Genomic DNA, 23,498 nt, shown 5'->3' on the forward strand with positions numbered 1-23,498 from the left:
ACATGCTAAGTTTAGAAAAACTACGACCGCATTTGGTTGCCCATGTGATATGAGAAAACGTACTGTACCTCATCTCATGTAACGTTATGTGAAAAGGAGAGGCACCTTTTTTTTAAACCGCGTAGAAGCTACTAAATTCAATTTACCGAATAAAGAAATGTGGTAACCAGGAATTCAACAATTTTGTTAAAATGCAGATAAATGGATTGTAGGTCAGATTCTTCTAACTACCCAAAAAATAGCAGCGTAAGCGTTTTTTAAAAATAATTTGATGACAGTATTAGTTGAATATTGTCCTTTGTTTCTCTGCGCAATTAAGACTGCAGGTGATTTCATTGAATATTATATAAAAACGCTCGTTTGAAAGTTCTCTCTCACTGGTCTTTAATACTTTTATATTGATTTGATGAGGTAATATTAAGAGAAAAGAACAATAACTTCTCGCTATAGTGTACTGTAAGTCTTTATCCGCGTTCATATGTAAGAGGTCGCTCAACAGGTTTTCTGCCACTTGTCATATAACCTTACCGAACTCGCTGAATTTTCTCTCGTGGAAAGAGGATCGAGAATATGTTACAATTCTCTTGTCGATGTCTAGGATATAATTTTAAAAAAGACGCAAACACAGAGCAAACGTGGCGCAGGACCGAAAGGCCACATTCCATCGATTTTTTTAATTACCGAAACGGTCAGCCCCGAAACACAAATATATCAAATTAATCAATTGAACTTTTTGTCACAAGAGCAAAACTAAACTTATCTCTTTGTGTTTTATAATTTAACAGAATGGAGGAAATCTCGTATTTAAGAACATATCTGTAAAATTTACAAAAAACATCCTTAGCTATGGCAAATCAGTACGCGTGTGTAATTAAATGATGTTTAAAACAGTTCATATCACAATTCATTGCCACAGAGATAACTTGACAAATCGACCTTTCCTATTAGTTTCTTGCCATTCATTAAGTGTTCGCTCGTTGGTCTAATGATCGTGGTTTTGGGAGGGCAAATATCAACAGTTATTTTAATAATTAAGATGCTTTGTGGTCATTAGTTACCGTTACCACCAACAGATGTCTCTACATTGTTTACAAACAGCGCTATTGCGTTTCTCATAAGATTACGAAGGCCATAAAACAGTTTGCATTTAGCTTGACACAATTTAGTTTCTTGGTTGCTAATAACTAACTTTTTAAGTAATAATCATTAGAAATATATACAAAAATTAAATTTTCACTTACATTGTAGGTTGATATTCACTTTTGTTTTCAAAAAAAGAAGATAGTTTCGGTTCAGATCAACTGAGGAGATTTCCCGTTCGCTGATACAGACGATTGAACGTGTCAAAGCTTTGTTGCCTGGCGCACTATTTACACATTTTTGTGACCTTGTTTTATCTTAAAGGAAAAATAATTATCGTGCAGTGTTCGCAGTTAATTAGTCTCGGTAATTTATAGAATTCATCTGACTGATAATTTTGTGTAAATTATAAGTGTAAATATCGAAATTCCATGACAAAATTTGAAGAGGGCTAATGCCAAGACTTTAAACCTTGTCGTCATTAATAAATCGTGATATTTAAAGGTCAGTGAAATGACGTTATTGTGCCATTCTTTATAATAAATTAGAAGAAAATCCCGTGTATTTGCTACATATCTAAGTTCATATCTGGTTCTTATTATAGGGGCCTAGCCCTCTACATCAACTTGCGGAATTTGGTAGGCTACGTTATGCCACGCAACGGCAGTGCTAGACTACAGCCTTGTGTACCGGTACTGTACCTATATTTATGATACAGTAGATACTACAGTATGGTAGTCCATATCTTCAGAAGGATAGACTACTGTTACCACGGTTTGGCTGATTTAGGCAACTAGGCTTGCATATCAGGAATGTTTTTATGTTGACCAGGCTGACATGAGTCTTTTTATAGTTTATATACGACATATCTGTTTTTGGACGTTAATATTTTATATATGATATATCTATTTTGACGTTGTTACTGTTTTGGGAATGATTTATTGTTAATTTGTTCTTATCATTTATTTATTTCCTTATTTCCTTTCCTCACTGGGCTATTTTTCCCTATTGGAGCCCTTGGGCTTATATCATCTTGCTTTTCCAACTATGGGTGTAGCTTGGCTAGTAATAATAATATAGAATATATTAGCTATTGAACTATTTCAAGATAATAGAATGGTTCATTAGTAAAAGACAGTGCGTACTAATGTATGTTAGTTTGAATAATGAGGTTGGGAGAGTTTGGGTAGCCTTTGTATATCAGCGGCCAGTTCCCTCTTCAAGCATAAAATATGGACACCAACTGAACTAAAATCCCCCCTCACCCCCTAACCTAACCTACAAGCCGTGTCCTTACCCACTTACCTAAAGGCCCCCTTGTGACCCCCTTAGACTGCTGTATTCTTAGTCAGCCGTTGTCATACATACAGGTGGCTGCTATTATACATACATCCCGAGTTTGGTGCCTCCTGATGGTTATGAATGCTGAGTCTCTGGTTAGGTTAGGGCAGGCAGTTTTCTATGGTTACTAGTCATGGTGCATGGTTTAATATTTTGGTATTTGTTTACAAGAGCACGCTCTCAATTTACTCCAAAATTATGCAGTCCTGCAGCTCTCCTCTTTTTGTACAGTAATTAGGAAGTTCTTTAAATGCTGGGAAAGCAAAAATATAGCAAGATATGCTGCACAAGGGGGGAGGGGGAGGGGTTGGTTGAGGAGGTACTTAACGACATGGAACCGACATCGTCAACATAGTCAATCAAAGAGAAGTTCGTGATGTCGGCGCACATTTGGTATATATTCATAATATATACTAAATTAAAAATGGATTATTTACTCAATAGTGTTACTATTTGTGAATTGTATATTTTATTTGGTAATACTTGACAATAAATCTCATCTATTTTAAAGAAACTTTTTATGAGAATGACTATTTTTGCAGTGTGACTGTTTTCATTGGCGGGAAATTGGCAGGCATCCTTAGGCAGTGGTCAATAGATGGTGTTAGTGTTACAAAACGTCAACTGGGAAAACTAGTCATTCTCAAAATAGTTTCTTTAAAAAAAAAAAAACTAATAAGATTTATCAAGTGTTTAGCAAATATAAAATATACTTTTAAATATTAAACTTAGCCGGTGAATATATAATAGCTGACGTCTCCGACGGCTCGACAGATTCCAAAAACTCGCGAGCGACCGCCATGAAGGTTGCGGGTGTGCTAACCAGCGCCGACTTTCGGCCAGATACCGCATATACTTGTAAACAGCTCCAGTTCTTCTCTGTCGGTTTCATCGACAAGTCGATTCCACTCGCTTTATGACCTCGAGTTTTCTACCGAATTGGTGAAGTACTTGGTTTTGGTTTTATTGCTTTCGCCGTGTTGGATTATTCAATACTATTTTCAAAAGAAATGCTTTTGAAAGGAGAGTAAAAGTGTTTTGCCCTTGCTTTTTTATCTCTGGTTTTTCCTAGAGTAAAGATGGCCGACCCTTCCCTCAGTGTACGGAAGTGTGTTTTAGGCTTTTAGTAATTATTTTATCACGTTATAAATTATTGTTGATAATTATAGATTTTCCTCTATATATTTTATATCTCACCCGCCTTTATTAGGCCTCTTCGATTAGCTTTCCATTTATACTAAACATCAAGATAAATTTTATGTTTTGTTTATATGCGGCCTTTACCTATTCCTCCCCTAGTCCGAGATGTAGGCGGTCCTAACTTGGAAACCGAAGTTAAACAACGTTGAGCCCATTCAACTTTTATTTTCGTTAAGTTTAAATCATTTGCTCTGTAAGAGTTATGAAATGAATATTTTTTAGAAAATATTTTAAGAAAGATATTCTTTGAATAGTCTTCGTGCTGTTTTTTCAAAGATGAACTAACGTTTGATTTATTTATGCTACGCAGTCTGCGCTCTATCGTTACGATAGAGAAAGAGAGAATCACGGTTTCACTTTGAAGAAAGAGTAAATCGATTTTGACGTTTTGTTCATTCTTCTTTCAAACTGAAGTGTTTTAAATACTAATTTAAAGGAACTTGTTAATTTTCAATTTCTTAGTCCTTTCAGTTTTTTCCTTTGGTCAAATAACCTGTTTATTGACGAAGGGTGAGTGGGCAATTCTCTTGTGTGTGACAAGAGAGAGAGAGAGAGAGAGACGGAGAGAGAGAGAGAAAGAGAGAACAATCCGATCTTTATTCTCGTCCCAAGTAAGGAGTTTGGGAGCGAGTAACGTTGTTCTCGATTCAGTTTTTTTTACTCTCGTCCCAAGTCTCTGTAGGGGGAGAAAGGATAAAACGTTTTTAGTTTTTATTCTCGTCCCAAGGCACTGTACGGTGAGAGATTGAAAACGTAGTCTTTAATGAACTAGAGTTTAGTCTCCTCCCCAGTCACTGATCCTTTTTAACTTTATATATTTCCGTTTTATTTGATATATATGTATGTTTTTTTTTTTGATTTTTGCATGTGTGTTTCATTTTGTACTAATGTGCTTACATTATACGACTCATTTCGCAATTATAACCTTTTGATGTAAGGGAGAATTGCGTGCTTCAGGTAGATATCAGTTTTATTCATGCCTAATGTGAAATTATTGAAAAATACGATATCAGTGAAGTGAGTGCTTGAAAACATGTGCTGTGTTGCGGAGGGTTCGTTTGTTCGTGCTTGTCACTTGCCTAGTCCGAGACCTCTTTCAGGCTCCCATGCACCAGGGAGAAGGAATGTCGTAGGACCTAAGGGAGTGAGGAGTGTAAACCAACGAACAGACGTTCCCTCAAAGGTATCAGACGTTGCTCGGCAAGCACGTCCTTGCCATAAGACAGGAGAGACGAAGTTTCTCCTCGTCATCCGAAGACTTTTCGCAAAAGAAACCTTGGCGCAAGGTTTCTAGACCCTTTAAGCGAAAGTCAGTCCCTTCAGGACAGGTCCAGCGTCCTGGCTGTAGCCATGGGGACAGCTCTGACCCTTTGCAGTCATCGGAAGACTGTTCGCCTATTAAACGCAAGCGTAACACGGGGTCCGAGGGTCGCGGTAAAGGCAATGTTTTGCCAACACAGACGTTGCCGTCGTCTCGGCCCGTTCCGACTCCCGTTGATCCTAAATGGGTTGTCCTGCAGGACATGCAGACTAAGCTTGCCTCCCTTATGGAGAAGTATGACGTTGAGCAGGTTCTCGATGAACCTTCGCTTTCGAGTCGCCGTTACGCTAAACGAGACTCTGGCCGTCAGCCGCCCAAACGAGCATTTACTCGTCCTTTTGACGTTATGAAACGTGATGTCGGTAGTTTGTCACGTCAGTCACGAGACTTGGATCCTCACTCGCTGCAGTCCCGTGTTGACTTTCAGCCGCTGCCGCAGCCTCGTGTTGACGTTCAGCCGCCGCCGCAGTCTCGTGTTGACGTTCAGGACGTTCGCCAACCAACTCAGTTGCCTTGTTTTGACGTTGAGCGTCAAGCACCGCAGTCAAGGGTTGTTTTGACTGCTCAGTCTAGGCAGTCTCGACTTGACGTCGAGCGTCCATCAACTCCTGTTGTTGTTGCTGGTCAGTCCTTTCAGCAGCGACATGACGTCGCTTCCTTGACTGCTACTGCTGTTCCTTTGCGTGTGGACTTTGCCTGTCAAGCATTGCCACCGCGGCAGGTCTCTCTTTTTCATGAGACTCGGCAATTGTCGGACGAGGTTCCTTCAGATGAGGAAGTTGCTGATCCCCCTCCTACTGATATTCCTTTGGGGACTTTGTCAGACGGAGAGGAGCCTAAAGCTGCTCAGCCCTCTATGGACTTTAAAAAAATCATGCTGATTTTTAAGGATCTTTGTCCGGACCATTTTGTAACTGCTGCTCCTCGTTCGCCTTCGTCAGAGTTTACACTAGGCCTAGCTACTTCGAAGCCGTTGTTTTCTAAGCTAGTGCTCTCTCGCTCTTCTAAGAGAGCTTTACGTTTGCTAGGCGACTGGTTGATCACCAGGAGGAGTTTGGGGGAGACAGCCTTTGCTTTCCCTCCTTTTAAACTGGCTTATAGAGTGAGCGTCTGGTATGACACGGGAGAAGTTCTCGGCTTGGGAGTTCCTGCCTCTGCCCAGGGAGACTTCTCAAGCCTCATAGACTCTCCCCGTCGCCTGGCCATGAGACGCTCCAAGATTTTATGGTCGGCTTCAGAGCTAGACCATCTCCTGTTAGGAGTTTTTTGAACGTTTGAAGTTTTGCTGTACAATTATGTCATGCATGAACAAGGCTATCAGGGATGGCTCCAATGATCTGACAGCCACGTTCTCTGCAGGAACAAGGCTATCAGGGATGGCTCCAATGATCTGGCAGCCACGTTCACTGCAGGAGTACTTAAGATGTAAGTGCGCTCAATGTGTTCATTGTCAAGACAAACTTCACGATGAAGACTACCAAATCTGTCTTGGCAGCATTAAGGGAAGGCGACTGGATGGTCTCTCTCGACCTTCAGGATGCATACTTCCACATCCCGATTCATCCAAACTTTCAACAACATCTGAGGTTTGTGGACGGGAAAGTAATGTACCAATGTCGAGCACTGTACTTCGACCTCATTCCTGCTCCTCTTGTTTTTACAAGACCCTTGCAAAATGTAGCAAGCTTTCTACATTTTTTGAGGATTCAGAGCCTCCCTTTATTTTGACGACTGGCTAATCAGGGCGTCGTCATTATATCGCTGTCTGGAGAGCCTCTAATGGACGTTAGACCTAACCAAGGAGCTAGGTCTCATAGTGAACGTAGAGAAGTCGTAACTTACAGTACCCCATCCCAGACTATTCTTTATTTGGGAATGGAGATACAGTGTCTGATTTTTCGGGCCTTTTCGTCTCCCGCAAGAATGGAACAAGCTCTGTTAAAAGTCCTTCACTTGCAAGAGAAAAACAGTTGCTCTGTAAGAGTTTGAACTAGCCTCGTGGGAACTCTTTCATCGCTGGAGTAGTTTATCTCTCTGAGGAGACTCAACCTATGCCCTCTCCAATTTCACCTAAACCATTGGAACAAGGAGAAGGGCTTAGAGAGTATCTCTTTCCCAATCTCCAACTCAGTCTAGACATGTCTGACTTGGTGGGACAGCAACATCAGACTTCGAGAAGGTCTTTCTCTTGCGATCAAGAACCCAAACCATGTGTTGTTTTCAGATGCATCGGATTTGGGTTAGGGAGCTCCACTGGACAGTCTGGAATGCTCGGGTCTTTGATCCACAGATCAGAAGGAACTCCATTTAAAGCAAGTAACATCTCTCCTTTGGCGAGATTTGTGCAAGGAAAATGAATGTCTTGGCGGACGGCCTCAGCAGAAGAGGACAAGTCATCTCCATGGAGTGGACGTTGCATAAGACTGTGTGCGAGAAGCTATGGATGACATGGGGTCAACCCACCATAGATCTTTTTGCGACTCCTCTGACAAAGAGGCTCTCGACTTACTGCTTTCCAGTTCCAGATCAAGAGGCAGCCCATATAGACGCTTTCCTGCTGGACTGGTCTCACCTGGACGTTTATGCCTTTCCACCTTTCAAGATCCTAAACAAGGTGCTGCAGAAGTTCACCTCTCACGAAGGGACCAGGTTGACATTGGTTGCTCCACTCTGGCCCGCGAGAGAGTGGTTCACAGAGGTACTTCAATGGCTGGTAGACGTTCCAAGGAGTCTACCTTTAAGGATGGATCTCTTACGGCAGCCCCACGTAAGGAGTCTTCATCAAAGCCTCCCCGCGCTTCGTCTGACTGCCTTCAGACTATCGAAAGACTCTCAAGAGCTCGAGGATTTTCGAAGGAGGCAGCCAGAGCGATTGCGAGAGCTAGGAGAGCATCTACCATCAAGGTCTACCAGTCGAAGTGGGAAGTCTTTAGAGACTGGTGCAAGTCATCATCCATTTCCTCTTCCAGTACCTCTGTAGCCCAAATTGCAGACTTTCTCCTGCATCTGAGAAATGTTCGCTCCCTCTCTGCTCCCACTATTAAGGGCTACAGGAGCATGTTGGCTTCTGTGTTCAGACATAGAGGCTTAGATCTGTCCAATAATAAAGATCTCCAAGATCTCCTTAAGTCCTTCGAGACCTCTAAGGAGCGTCGTATGGCAACTCCTGGATGGAACTTAGACGTGGTCTTAAGGTTCCTAATGTCCGACAGGTTTGAGCCATTACATTCAGCCTCCCTGAAGGATCTCACCCTCAAGACGCTTTTCTTAGTGTGCATGGCTTCGGCTAAAAGGGTCAGTGAGATCCATGCCTTTAGTAAAAACATCGGCTTTTCTACAGATAAAGCCACATGTTCGCTTCAGCTTGGTTTCTTGGCCAAAAATGAACTGCCTTCTCGTCCTTGGCCTAAATCTTTTGATATACCTTGCCTATCAGAGATCGTAGGCAACGAGCTTGAAAGAGTACTGTGCCCAGTTAGAGCTCTGAAGTTTTATTTAGCTCGTACCAGATCCTTACGAGGTGGATCTGAGGCCTTGTGGTGCTCAGTTAAGAAGCCATCATTGCCTATGTCTAAAAATGCTTTATCGTATTTTATTAGATTTTTAATCCGAGAGGCTCATTCTCACTTAAGTGAAAAAGATCGTTGCTTGCTTAAGGTCAAGACGCACGAAGTAAGAGCGATAGCAACTTCCGTGGCCTTTAAGCAAAACAGATCTCTGCGAAGTATTATGGACGCGACCTTTTGGAGGAGCAAGTCGGTGTTCGCTTCATTTTACTTAAAAGACGTCCAGACTCTTTATGAGGACTGCTACACACTGGGTCCATTCGTTGCAGCGAGTGCAGTAGTGGGTGAGGGTTCTACCACTACATTCCCTTAATTCCAATATCCTTTTAATCTTCTCTTGAAATGTTTTTAATCTTGTTTTGGGTTGTACGGAAGGCTAAGAAGCCTTTCGCATCCTTTTTGATTTGGCCGGTGGTCAAATGTCGTTTCTTGAGAGCGCCCAGATTAAGGGTTTTGATGAGGTCCTGTTGTATGGGTGGTCGCCCTGGATACAACAGCTCCTGGGAGTCTTTCAGCATCCTGAAAGGATGGCTGGGCTTCGTGAGGAAAGCGGACTAATAAGGCAGATTAATCATCAGAGTCAGCTTCCTTACCAGGTACCTATATTTATTTGGGTTTTGTTATGATATAACTGTCAAAAACTCTAAGCATATACGCCTTTATTGTATTAATACTGGTCTCTACCCACCACCATGGGTGTGAATCAGCTATTATATATTCACCGGCTAAGTTTAATATTTAAAAATGATATTTTGATTATAAAATAAATTTTTGAATATACTTACCCGGTGAATATATAAATTAAAGGCCCTCCCTTCCTCCCCGATAGAGACCTAGGGGACTGAGAAGAACTGGAGCTGTTTACAAGTATATGCGGTATCTGGCCGATAGTTGGCGCTGGTGGGCACACCCACAACCTTCATGGCGATCGCTCGCGAGTTTTTGGAATCTGTCGAGCCGTCGGAGACGTCAGCTATTATATATTCACCGGGTAAGTATATTCAAAAATTTATTTTATAATCAAAATATCATATTTCACAAATAGTGACACTTTTGAGTAATTACTCCATTTTAAAATTATTATATATTTTAAATATACACCAAATGTGCGCTGACGTCACAAACTTCTCTTTGGTTGACTATGTTGACGATGACGGTTCCAGGTCGTTTAGTACCTCCTCAACCAACCCCACCCCCTCCCCCCCTTGCGCAACATATCTTGCTATTTTTTGCTTTCCCAGCATTCAAAGAACCTCTTAATTACTGTACAAAAAATGGAGAGATGCAGGACTGCATAATTTTGGAGTAAATGGAGAGCGTGCTCTTGTAAACAAATACCAATATTTATGGGCCATGCCTTTGCTTAAATTGTGAGGGTAGTGTATCCATACTGCTGCCTTAAAGGTGCTTACCATAGGTCATTGTGTTCCAACTACACGTGCGAATAAAATTCCCAAACATCATGTTCATCCCTTTTGAGAGGATCTCGCTGTGAAACTAAGTTTTTTGGTGCTTATGCCCATTAATTTGTTTAATGTCATCATAAGATCCACTTAGATGTCAAATTTAATTCTAATGTTCAATATATTTTAATTCTTAAGTAGGGCTTAGCATAGCCAAAATCATAGGCTATGCCTATTTTTCAGATTCCCCATAATTACTATTCGTTTTTATTCCTATATGAATGGACACCCTCGTCTTTTAGGTAAAATCATAGAATAGTATAATAATCATTATGTAGAAAGTGAGATTGGTTAATTGTGCACTTTATCATTGTTTGAATATATTTGATGACAATAACTGGTGGAAATCCATAGGAAATCCATAGTTTTTGAGTTAGGGTGGATCGGCTACCATAGCTAAAGAACTATGGATTTCTATTAGTTATTGTCTTCAAAGAGGTTTCAAACACTTTTATATACACCCTATACCAATCTTATTTTATGTTTCCGATACTAACTTGTTGAAACGTAGTAGTTTTTGGTGGGTCGACAACCAAAACTCAGATATTATCATCTAAATTGTTTAAAACACCAGAATCTTTGTAGAGTATCAGGCCTTCTGGATGCATAGAAAACGGAATTTTTCGATCCCATCTTCTCAGGATTATTTGTAGCCATTGTACTGCTAACACCCCCCATAAGCTTATTTGTGTGTATGCTGATCCACCGAAATACATGTAATGGTTTAATCTTGGTCTTTGCCCTGCTCTGGCTTGCTTTGCTTGTATTTAACATTGTCTCCATGCTCCTTGGTTCCAGGAAGTGGTACATTTGGCACTACGCTGGTTATATATATGGTGTGTATTATTTTGGGGTTATCATAATTATCTATAAATCACTTGGTTCAATTGGTTTCTGCTTCGCCGTAGCTCGGTTTGCTCACTATTCAACATTGTATTCATGCTTCTCAGTTATTATTATTATTATTATTATTATTATTATTATTACTACTACTAGCTAGGCAACAATCCTAGTTGATAAAGCATGATGTCATAAGTCCAGGGCTCCAATAAGGTAAAATAGCCCAGTGAGGAAAGAAAAAAAAACTATAAGAAAAGTAATCAGCAATTTAAAATCAAACATTTTAAGAACAGTAAGAGCATTAAAACAGATCTTTCATATATGAACTATAAAAAGATTCATGTTAGACTGTTCAGTATATAAACATTCGCTGCAAGTTTAAACTTTTGTAAGTTCTTCTGATTCAACTACTCGATTAGGAAGATCATTCCACAACTTGGTCATAGCCGGAATAAAACTTCTAGAATACTATGTAGTATTGAAGGAGAGGGAATGGCTTTTGAACGGCAATGCCGAGATTATTATTTAGATGAGGAATAAAAAATTTAGTTGACTGTAAATTCCTGTCCAACAGATTAAGATGAGATTCAGCGGCTGAAGACCAGACAGGTGAACAATGTTCAAAATTAGGCAAAATGAAAGAATTAAAACTACTTCAGTATAGATTGATTACCGAAAATCTTAAAAGACTTAATAAGCCAATTTTCAATATTTAACTTAGCCGGTGAATATATAGCTGCAACTCTGTTGCTCGACAGACAACTCTACGGAAAAACTCGCCAGCGATCGCTACACAGGTTGCGGGTGTGCCCAACAGCGCCATCTGTCGACCAGATACCCAGCTCTCATGTAAACAAAGACTCAATTTTCTCTGTCGAGGTGTCGACAAGACGTACTTTACTAGCTGTTGCTAAACTGGAGTTTTTCACATCTAATTGGTGAAGTACTATATTCTAGTTTTGAGCTTTCGCAATGCAGGTGTTTTATCTTCATCTTAAATCTTGAACTCGTTTTGGATAGATTTAATTATGGTGACAAAGAGAGTATGGACTTTCTTTCACTTTTAAATGGCCGACCCTTCCCTTAGACGGAAGTGTGTTTAGGCTTTTAGTAATTATCTTATCACGTTATAAATTATTTATAGATTTTCCTCTATATATTTTATATCTCTCCGCCTTTATTAGGCCTCTTCGATTAACTTTCCATTTATTATAAACATATAAAAATAAATTTTAATGTTTTGTTTATATGCGACCTTTCCTGAGAGTAGGCGGTCCTAACTTGGAAACCGAAGTTAATCAACGTTGAGCCCTTTATTTCGTAATTAGCTTTTAAAGAGCTAAGGATTTAAAACTTTTTAAATGTAATATTTTATGAAAGAATTTCTTTGATAGTCTTCGTACTGTTTTCAAAGATGAACTAACGTTTAGTTTATGCTACGCAGTTGTTGACGTTCAGGACGTTCAACATGCGCTCTATCGTTACGATAGAGATAGAGTGTATCACGGTTTCACTTTGCAGTAAGAGTAAATCGATTCTGACGTTTTGTTCATTCTTTCTTAGCTTAAATGTTTTAAATTCTATTTTAAAGGAACTTTTTATTTGAAAAACCTTTCAGTTTTTTCCTTTAGTCAAATAACATGTTTTTTTGACGAAATATAATTGGGCTCTTCTCTTAGGTGCGAAATCAAGAGAGAAAGAGAGAGAGAGATAGAGACGGAGGGAGAGAGAGGAGAGAAAACGTTCCGTTCAAGCGGGTAACGTTGTTCTCGAGTTACTCTCGTCCCTAGTCTCTGTACGGGGAGGAAGGATAAAACGTTTTTAGTTTTTTATTCTCGTCCCCAGGCTATGTGCGGTGAGAGATTGAAAACGTAGTTTATATGAACTAGTGTTTAGTCTCTTTCCCAGCCACTGATTTATTTATCTTAAAATATGTTTTCTGATTTTTGCTGGTATTAATGAGCTTGCATTATACGACTGATTTCGCAATTACTACCTTTTAATGAAGGGTAGAATTGCGTGTTTCAGGTAGAAATCAGTAAAAGTTTCGATTTCAGTGAAATAAGTGCAAACAGAAAATCGAAGTGATAAAGTGATATGCGCAAAGTGTTACAGTGTTGCGTCCGAGGGTTCGTCTGTTCGTGCCTGTCGTTCACCTAGTCCGGGACCTCTTGCATGCTCCCAAGCCCAGGGGAGAAGTAATGTCAAACGACTTATGGGTTCGAGAGGCCTTGATCAACGAACAGACGTTTTCCCTCTATGGTATTGGGTGTATCTTACCAAGATCTCCCCTACCATAAGACGAGAGAGACGTTGTTTCTCCTCGTCATCCGAAGGCTTTTCGCATAAGAAACCTGTCACAAGGTTTCGAAGCCCTTAAGCGAAAGTCAGTCCTTTCAGGACAGGTCCAGCGTCCTGGTTACAGCCATTAGGACAGCTCTGACCCTATGCAGTCATCGGATAACTGCTCGCCGCCTAACAAAAGCATAACTCAGACTCCGAGAGTCTTTTTTGTTGGCAAAGTGTTGCGGTCACAGACGTTACCCTCGTCTCTTACCACAACCATTTCCGTTGATCCTTAATGGGTTGTATGGCAAGACATGCAGTATATGCTTGCCTCCCTTATGGAAGACTATTCTGCCGATTAGTCCGTTGAGTCTAGCCGTTTATCTCATCGATATCCTGGCTTTCAGCCAACCTAACGTTCCTTTGTGCTTACTGTTGACGTTGGCGTAGCTAAGTCACGTCAGTCAGGTTGTTTAGAACCACACTCGATGCGGTCTCGTGTGGTTTTTCAGCCGCATTTGGACGTTAGGCCACTTGCTGATGCTCCTGTTGACGTTCAAGACGTTCACTAACAATCGGAGTTGACTTGTTTTGATGCTGTGCGTCAACCTCCGCATTCTAGAGTTGTTTTGACTGCTCAGTCTAGGCAGTCAAAGCAGTCTCGAGTGGACGCTGTGCGTCCTCACGCACCTGTTGTGGTTGACAGTTCAGTTGTTGACAGTTCACAGACTGTCAAGCAGTTACATGACGTTGCGTTCTGGTCCGCTACTAATGCACCAGTGAGTGTGGACTCTGCTTGTAAAGCATTGCCACCACGGTAGGTCTCTCCCTTGCTTGAGACTCAACTTTTATCGGACAAGGTTCCTGTAGATGAGGAAGTTGCTGTTCCCCCTCCTACTGATATTCCCTTGAGGACTCTGTCAGATGGAGAGGAGCCTAAAGCTGCTTACCCCCCTATGGACTTTAATTAAATCATGATAATTTTTTTTAAGGATCTTTGTCCGGATCTTTTTGTAACTGCTGCTCCTCGTTCGCCTAAACGTCAGAGCTTACACTAGGCCTAGCTACTTCGAAGCCGTTGTTTTTAAGCTAGTGCTCTCTCGCTCTCCTAGAGAGCTTTACGTTGGCTAGGCGACTGGTTTTTCACCAGGAGGAGTTTGGGGGATACAGCCTTTGCTTTCCCTTCTTTTAAACTGGCTTATAGAGCGAGAGTCTGATATGACACGAGAGAAGTTCTCGGCTTGGGAGTTCATGCCTCTGCCCAGATAGACTTCTCAAATCTCGTAGACTCTTCCTGGTGCCTGGCCAGGAGACGCTCCAAGTTTTTTACAGGTCAACTTCACAGCTGTTTTCGAGCCTTTGAAGTTTTGCTGTACAATTATGTCATGCATAAACAAGGCTTTCAGGGATGGAAAGCGGTACCGCCTCAGTCGCTAACCCCGTCTGTGGCCGCACCTGCTTCCGTAGACCCTAAATGGGCTTTGCTGCAAGACATGCAGTCCAAGCTTGCGTTCTTGATAGAGGACTTTAATGCGGAGAAGGTTGCTACCGAACCTTCTGCCCAACAACCTTCCAACCGGTCGGTTGTGCGCCCTGTTGACGCTGAGGTAACCTACTCGCGTCTGCCAGTTGAGGTGGTTCCTCCACCGATGCGACCCAGTGTGGGTTGCCAGCCGCACGTTGTCGTTAAGCGACGCTCGGAGGTGGTTGTTGACGTTCAGGACGTTCAACAACCAGCAGAGGTGACTTGTTTTGACGCAGTGCGTCAACCTCAGCAACCCGGTAGGGTGTTGACTGCACAACCCAGACGGTCTAGACAGTCTCGGGTTGACGCTGTGCTTCCTCGCGCACCCATGGTTGTTGACAGTTCACAGACTGTGCAGCAGTTCCATGATGTTGCGTCCGGCTCCGTCACGCATGCACCAGTGCGACCGGACTCAGCGAGCCAGACGTTGCCCACTCCGTTGCCGTTTCCTCATCAGTTTTCGGATGAGGAACCCTCTGATGAGGACGTTGCTGAACAACAAGACGATCAGCCCCCAGAATAGATCAAGCCCTGCTATCCATCCAGAAGATGCTGAAGAAGGAACGCTGCTCAGTCAGGCTGTGGATGAGTCTGGTAGGGACGCTGTCATCCGTGGAACAATTTGTGTCACTAGGAAGACTACACCTCCGTCCTCTTCATACCATCTAGCTTTTCACTGGAAAAAGGACAATACGCTAGAAGCGGTCTCGATCCCGGTTTCCGAAAAGATAAAGTCTTGTCTGACTTGGTGGAAGGACAATATCAACCTAAGAGAGGGTCTTCCCCTGACTGTTCAGACTCCCAACCACGTTCTCTTCTCGGACGCATCGGACGTGGGCTGGGGCGCGACACTAGACGGTCGGGAATGCTCAGGACTGTGGAACTCGAGTCAGAGGAGCATGCATATCAACTGCAAGGAGCTGTTGGCAGTACATCTGGCCTTGAAAAGCTTCAAGTCTCTACTTCGAGGCAAAGTGGTGGAAGTTAACTCGGATAACACCACGGCCTTGGCGTACATCTCCAAACAAGGAGGTACCCACTCACTGACGTTGTACGAGATCGCAAGGGACCTGCTCATCTGGTCAAAAGGTCAAGACATCTCCCTAGTAACGAGGTTCATCCAAGGCGACTTGAACGTCATAGCAGATTGTCTCAGTCGGAAAGGGCAAGTAATTCCAACCGAATGGACCCTCCACAAGGATGTGTGCAAGAGACTTTGGGCCACTTAGGGTAAACCATCCATAGATCTCTTTGCAACCTCGCTGACCAAGAGGCTTCCAATCTATTGCTCTCCAGTCCCGGACCCAGCAGCAATACATATACAGTAGATGCTTTCCTCCTAGATTGGTCACATCTGGATCTCTACGCATTCCCACCGTTCAAGATTGTCAACAAGGTACTGCAGATGTTCGCCTCTCACGAAGGGACAAGGTTGACGTTAGTTGCTTCCCTCTGGCCCGCGAGAGAATGGTTCACCGAGATACTTCGATGGTTAGTAGACGTTCCCAGTAGTCTTCCTCTAAGGGTAGACCTTCTACGTCAGCCACACGTAAAGAAGGTACTCCAAAGCCTCCACGCTCTTCGTCTGACTGCCTTCAGACTATCGAAAGACTCTCGAGAGCTAGAGGCTTTTCGAAGGAAGCAGCCAGTGCGATTGCTAGAGCAAGGAGAGCGTCTTCCATTAGAGTCTACCAATCGAAGTGGGAAGTCTTCCGAGACTGGTGCAAGTCAGTTTCTGTATCCTCGACCAGTACCTCTGTAGCTCAAATAGCTGTTTTTCTCTTATACCTGAGAAAAGGACGATCCCTTTCAGCTCCCACTATCAAGGGCTACAGAAGCATGTTGGCATCGGTCTTCCGGCATAGAGGCTTAGATCTTTATAACAATAAAGATCTTCAGGACCTCCTTAAGTCTTTTGAGACAACTAAGGAGCGTCGTTTGGTTACACCTGGTTGGAATTTAGACGTGGTACTAAGATTCCTCATGTCAGACAGGTTTGAGCCGCTACAATCAGCCTCCCTGAAAGATCTCACTTTAAAGACACTTTTCCTGGTATGCTTAGCCACAGCTAAAAGAGTCAGTGAGATTCATGCCTTCAGCAAGAACATCGGATTTTCGTCAGAAAAAGCTACTTGTTCGCTACAACTTGGTTTTCTAGCCAAAAATGAGCTGCCTTCTCGACCTTGGCCTAAATCGTTCGATATTCCCAGCCTATCGAAGATTGTAGGCAATGAACTAGAAAGAGTCTTATGCCCTGTGAGAGCTCTTAAGTTCTATTTAAAGCGAACTAAACCTTTACGAGGCCAATCTGAAGCTTTATGGTGTTCAGTTAAGAAACCATCTTTGCCTATGTCAAAGAATGCTTTATCCTACTTTATCAGACTGTTAATATGAGAAGCTCATTCACATCTGAGTGAGGAAGACCAAGCATTGCTTAAGGTGAGGACACACGAAGTTAGAGCTGTCGCAACTTCCGTGGCCTTTAAGCAAAATAGATCTCTGCGAAGTATAATGGACGCAACCTATTGGAGAAGCAAGTCAGTGTTTGCGTCTTTTTATCTAAAGGATGTCCAGTCTCTTTACGAGGACTGCTACACACTGGGACCATTCGTAGCAGCGAGTGCAGTAGTGGGTGAGGGCTCAACCAATACAATTCCCTAATTCCATACCCTTTTAATCTTTCTCTTGAAATGTTTTTATTGTTGTTTTTTGGGTTGTCCGGAAGGCTAAGAAGCCTTTCGCATCCTGGTTGATTTGGCGGGTGGTCAAAGTCATTTCTTGAGAGCGCCTAGATTAGGGGTTTGATGAGGTCCTGTTGTATGGGTTGCAACCCTTGATACTTCAGATCCTAGGGGTCGATCAGCATCCTAAGAGGATCGCGAGGCTCCGTAAGGAAGACGTACTTAAAAGGCAGAGTAATTGTTCAAGTCGACTTCCTTACCAGGTACCTATTTATTTTGTTTTTGTTATTTTGATAACTTCTAAAATGAAATAAAAAACTCTTAGCTCATAAAAGTGTAAACATATATTACTGGTCTCTACCCACCATCCTGGGTGTGAATCAGCTATATATTCACCGGCTAAGTTAAATATTGAAAAATGTTATTTTGATTATAAAATAAAATTTTGAATATACTTACCCGGTGAATATAAATTAAATGACCCTCCCTTCCTCCCCAATAGAGACGCAGTGGGACGAGGAGAAAATTGAGTCTTTGTTTACATGAGAGCTGGGTATCTGGTCGACAGATGGCGCTGTTGGGCACACCCGCAACCTGTGTAGCGATCGCTGGCGAGTTTTTCCGTAGAGTTGTCTGTCGAGCAACAGAGTTGCAGCTATATATTCACCGGGTAAGTATATTCAAAAATTTATTTTATAATCAAAATAACATTTTTCTTGTGCAATTGAAGAAGAGACATTGGATAGGTTTCTCAAAAATAAATTTGCTGTTGAGAATTACACCGAGAATTTTAAAAGTCATACATAGTTAAAGTACCATTATCAGGCATAAGCTCTGGTTGTTGAGGAGCCATTGTCCCCGACCTACACATAATTATACCACGAGTTTTGTTAGGATTCAATTTTATGCTCTGTAATTTGCACCATGTGCTAATTTTAGCTTGATCTCAATTATGGGGGTCATCAACCCCAGATCTACATTCAGGAGATGGAATTGATGCAAAGAGTAGCATCATCTGCTTATGTAGCTTGTTTTCTAGGTTAAACAATATACCGTTTGTACATAGTATGAAAGTAATGGCCCAACAACAATACCCTGAGGAATATTAGATATCACATTCCTATATTCACCATGGTACCCATCAACAACTCTTTGTAATCTATTACAGTACTTAAAATTCAATAAAAATGCTAAGAAACAACCCACCCACTCCCAACTGTTTGAACTTGAAAACCAGAGCCTCATGATTAACACGGTCAAAGACAGTACCAAATCCAAGGCCAATCACACAAACTACATGACCACAATCAAGGGATTTCTCTACACCATTGGAGAATGTAAAGAGGGAATCACATGGTCAAAGGCCTTCATAAAAGCCAATTGTTCCGTAACTGGAATACAAACCTATGCCATTTATTAGGGGTATTACTTTCGGTTTAGAGGAGAGGATGATCCATTAAAATTTAGCTAGGGTTAACTACCCATCCCGCTAGTTAGCGGGGGTTACTTAGCTACCCCCTTCAATCACACGCCGGTGACTGAGCTCGCTTTGCTCTTGGCTCGGATAGTGATTGGTTGTTGCTGCTCTTCATCCTCACATCTTTGGACTGCCATTTAATTTTGTTTATGCTTTTTCTTTTCAGTGTGCTGACTTTAGCTTGTCGCCTTGCAAACCTGCCTGGGTCCTGAGGGCCCTGCCTGCAGTACCTTTATGTCCGCCGAGGATACGAATCTCTACAGCTTTTATCCTATCTGCAGAGGTCAATGGTGTGATGAGTTGAATAAGTGTATTGAGTGTTAGGAGTGGTCAGCCTCTCAGCGGGAAAGGTTTGGGCGACGGCGTAAGAAGTCTAAGCTGTCTCTTCTCCTTCGAAGGTTTCTTCGAGGCAGACGCCCAAGGCTTCTTTTTCTGTTTCCTACTTCCCTCCGAAGCTCCTATTTGTTCGGCCTCCTTCGGGGGACCGTCCAGCAGTAGTGCAGGCCGCTTAACTCCTGGACAACCTTGGTCCTCAAGAGATGGTGTTGCTTCCCCTAGTGAAGTGCCCCGCCTCTCCTCCTGTGGGGGTTCCATGTCACTTTCTCCTCTGTTACATGTTTGGCAGTCCTTGGGGTTACCGGGTCCACCCTCCAAAGAGGTTCTGCTGCAGCTGTTGCACTGGGGTGCTGGTGTGCAGCATTCGTCTGCTGTCCAGCCTTCTGGCGTTCCTGCTTCTTCCGCTATTGCCGAAGACTGCGCTTCCCCCCTTGCCGACCACCTTTCGGGGTGGGAGGTTCAGCAAAGTCCTAGGCATGTCTCTCCTGCGAGTGCTTCTCCCTCCTGAGGGAGGTTATTAATAGAGACATCTCCTTTGAGGAATGCTGCTGCTGCTGACGGTCAGTTTGCTGATCCTCTGGCCCAGGGGGCGTCATTGTGGTTATAGATCCCGTCATGCTAGCCCTCCTCTTCACCTTAAGGGTGCTGCTCCTTTTTTGATTGTCAAACTCATTCACGTAGCCATCCTTGGAGGAGGAGCCTTCTCGTCCGAGGTCTCCTGATTCCCGACCTTTGCCTGCCCCCGAACCTTCTTTTGCTGACTCTGCTGTTTATCATCGACCTCCGATTCATAACTACCCGCCGAAGAATCGTTTGTGATCCCCTTTAGAGGATGTTTGTCCAGTTAAAGGACAGTTCACATCATCTGACCATTGTTTGTTCAGCTACTCGTCAGCCTTCGTCTAGCCTACCACTAACTCGCCGACCTCCTGCTCAGTCTCCTGGTTCCTGACATCCTACCACTCGTCGATCACCTACTCATCAATCGCCTATCGTACATCGCTTGCTCATCACGATGACCTTACTCATTTTTCATCTTCAGACATTTGCCTTTCAACACGTCACTCGCCAATGTGTCAGTCCTCTAACCCTCACCACCATTCTCCGAAGCAATGTGTCGCATCGGAACATCGTTCGCCCAACCGCGTTACTACTTCCTACCGCCCAACCTCTTGCTTACGGAGGTAGCTACAATAAGCGCTCGTCAACGCTCTCCTAATTGTCAGCGTTTGCCATGTCTGCCTTCACCTAAACGTCAGCGTTCGCTGTGTCAGCGCTAGCCCGCAGGTCGGCAATCCGTGTTGCACCAGTGTTCAATACGTTAGCCATCGTCTTCGTGTCAGTGTTTGCATAGGCGTCAGCCCTCACCCATCCATCAACGCTTACGAACCCATCATCGATCGCTAGCTCGCCAGCGTTCCTCTACCCGCCAGCATTCGCCCACTATCCGATGCTCTCCATCGAGGCAATGCTCGCCAACGAGTGGCTGCTCACTAACGAAGAGGCATTCAACAATGCCTCAGCAACCCTTGGTTGCTCAACCTCCTCAACCAAAGGCAAGAGACAACAGTCATCATCATTAATGGACTTCTAAGAAGTCACAGCAGCGCCCCAAAGCTCAGGTGGGTAATCATGGGGGGAAAGAACAGGAGCAGACAGGTAGGTTATCGCCCTCCAGGTCATCGGACCTCTCTCCGAGGAAGGGCAGAGTTCACATTTACAGGTCACCGTCTCCCCATTCCCCTCCCCGCAAACGCATAACAGCGCGACTGCCGGGGAAGGAGGGAAAGGGCATTCCAGGAGAGTTCAAGATCCAGAAGTTACTGCCCCCAAAGCGAACCCACGTAAGTCTTCAGTGCCGGATAGGACTTCTCAGAGGGAAACTTCAGGTTCCTTTCTTTCAGGGGCCCTCTCATACAGCACCAGCGTTAGCAGACACCCCTGGTTCGAAGCCATCGTCAGGGCGGTGGTACATGTCACCTCCGCCAAGGGAGTCATGTGAGGAGACCGTTCAAGTCTCCTCCCTATCACCTTTGGAGGAGCCCATTCCCCATGACAGTAGTGTCACTCCCCCAGAGGTTTCCAGGAAGTCCAGACCATCCAGGCCTTCTTTGTAAGGATTCTAAGGACGATGCCCAAGTCGTCCTCAAGTACCTTCGGACCTGCAGAAGGGGTCAGAACAGTCGTGCCCTAAAGATGACCGTGACCCACCCCGAGTAGAGTACCTGGATGTGGATGATGGAGACTTCACTGCCAGCCCAGCTTTGAAAGGAGAACAGGAGTCAGAACATGCCTTCCGGCACGTTCTGACTTTGATGAGGGCCCTTAGTGGGTTGTTAGACCCAGAAATGGCTCCTCAGGAAGGCAAAGACACGGTCTCAAACTGTGACTTCGGTACTCAGAAGCCCAATAAATCCAGTGAAGCTAGCTCTGCCCTGGTCCCAGGGGCTGATGAGTGCCCGACGTAAGAATGCCGAGTTCTCTTCCTCCTTTTTGCAGGTTCATCTGCCAAGCTCATTCCACCTCTTTGTGTTCAGCAAAAGAGGTATTACGAGGTCTCGGACAACCTCAACCAGATCTTACCCTTCATCATTCTCTGGAAAAACTGACAAAGGGGATCTTTCCAGAGAGACTCTCTGGCTGTCAAGTTGCATTCTTGGGATCGGAGATTCTTAAGACAAAGTTGCAAAGTATGCCATACAGGCTACTTCGAGGCTGGATCTATGGTTAGGATCCTTGGGAATCCTGGTATGGACTGAAGACTTGTCCAAGGAAAGTGCCAGGAAGGTGATGGAAACCTTCCTCCTCTCAAATACCCGTACCATCGAGTTCCTGGCCCATCAAATATCGAACTTGTGGGCTAACACCCTCCCTAAGCGCAGGGACTCGGTATCCGAGAGGTTCCATCATCAAGTCCCTAATGCCGAGATCGCAAGGCTCAGGAACTCTTAGTAGGTTCCTCTTTGTTCGAGCCTAGTGACGTCAAGCAGGCTGCAGAGAGGTAGAGAAAGTCCCATCAGGACTCTCCTTCACAGGGCTTTATCATCCTGGCCCCAAAGACCACCAGCTCCGCCTCAGTCCAACAAACTAATAGCCTCAATAAACAAATCGGCAGCGAAGAAAGAGGTGCCTAAAAAGCCCTTTCCATCCAAGGATAAGAAAGGTTCAAAGTCTTTCAGAGGAGAAAAACATCTTGGAGAGAGCGCCCGTGGCCGCAAACACTAGAATAGGCAATCTCCCTGCTCATCCACCAGTAGGGGGATGCCTGCAAAGCTGCTGGGACAGGTGGAAGAAGCTTGGAGCCTATCCCTGGACAGTCTCCGTGATTCGTTCAGGGTATGGCGTCTCGTTCACGTCATCTCCCTCCCCTGATCGAGGATTCAGCAATAATAGACTCCTTTGTGATGTGGTAAGCAAAGGGGCTGGTCTTTCGAGCGGAAATCCAGACCATATTGGAGAAGGGTGCTCTCCAGGTGGTCCTCGACGACTCCCTAGGCTTCTTCAGTCGACTCTTTCTTATGAAAAGGCGGCTAGAGGCTGGAGACCGGATATTGACCTCTTGGCTCTGAACAAGTTTGTCAAACAGACTTCGTTCAGCATGGAGACGGCAGACAATCGGTAAGACCACATGACTTCATGTGCACACTGGACCTAAAAGACGCATACTTCTAGATGCCAATCCATCCGTCTTCTAGGAAGTATCTAAGATTCAGCCTAGACAACAGGAAATACCAGTTTAGGGTACTGTGCTTTGGTCTTTCTACAGCACTCCAAGTCTTCACCAGAGCATTCGCCCAAGTTTCATCCTGTGCTCACAGGATCGGCATTCGTCTTCTCCATTATCTGGACGACTGGCTGATCCTAGCGGACTCGGTAGCAACCCTTCTTCAGCACCGAGACAGACTTCTGAGACTTTGCCAAGATCTGGGGATCATGGTATAAACCTCGAGAAGTCCACCCTGCTTCCCACTCAGAGACTGGTATACCTGGGAATGATTTTAGACACCAATCTCCACAAAGCCTTTCCATCAGACAACAGGATAATTAGCCTGAGAAAGGTTGCAGGGCCTTTTCTCATACGAGAAGAACTCCCAGCCCAGTAGTGGCTATGACTCCTCGGACACCTATCATCCTTTGACCGTCTAGTTCCCAACGGCCCCCTCAGGATTCGATCCTTCCATTGGCGACTGAAGTCCAATTGGAATCAGGCTTTCGATTCCCCTGACATTCTGATCCCCATGGGACCAGAGAAATAGACAAACCTTGAGTAGTGGGTGGCAGACGAGAATTTGCAGAGGGACGTAGATCTTCTCGTCCTCCCTTTGGAGTTGATGCTGTTTTCAAACTCATCAAAAAAAGGGTAGGGGCCCCACATGCTTCAC

General features: G+C 43.9%; 1 protein-coding gene across 1 annotated transcript in view; it reads left to right on the forward strand.

The window, feature by feature from the left end:
* Positions 1 to 1,090: 1,090 nt before the first annotated feature.
* Positions 1,091 to 23,498, forward strand: part of LOC137643268 (B-cell lymphoma 6 protein homolog) — a 175,884-nt gene continuing 153,476 nt past the window's right edge. The window contains exon 1 of the mRNA XM_068376109.1: positions 1,091 to 1,584. The gene's annotated coding sequence lies outside the window, so the exon portion shown is untranslated. The remainder of the gene's footprint in view (positions 1,585 to 23,498) is intronic.

Source organism: Palaemon carinicauda, chromosome 6, assembly GCF_036898095.1.
Source record: "Palaemon carinicauda isolate YSFRI2023 chromosome 6, ASM3689809v2, whole genome shotgun sequence".
Lineage (NCBI taxonomy): Eukaryota > Metazoa > Arthropoda > Malacostraca > Decapoda > Palaemonidae > Palaemon > Palaemon carinicauda.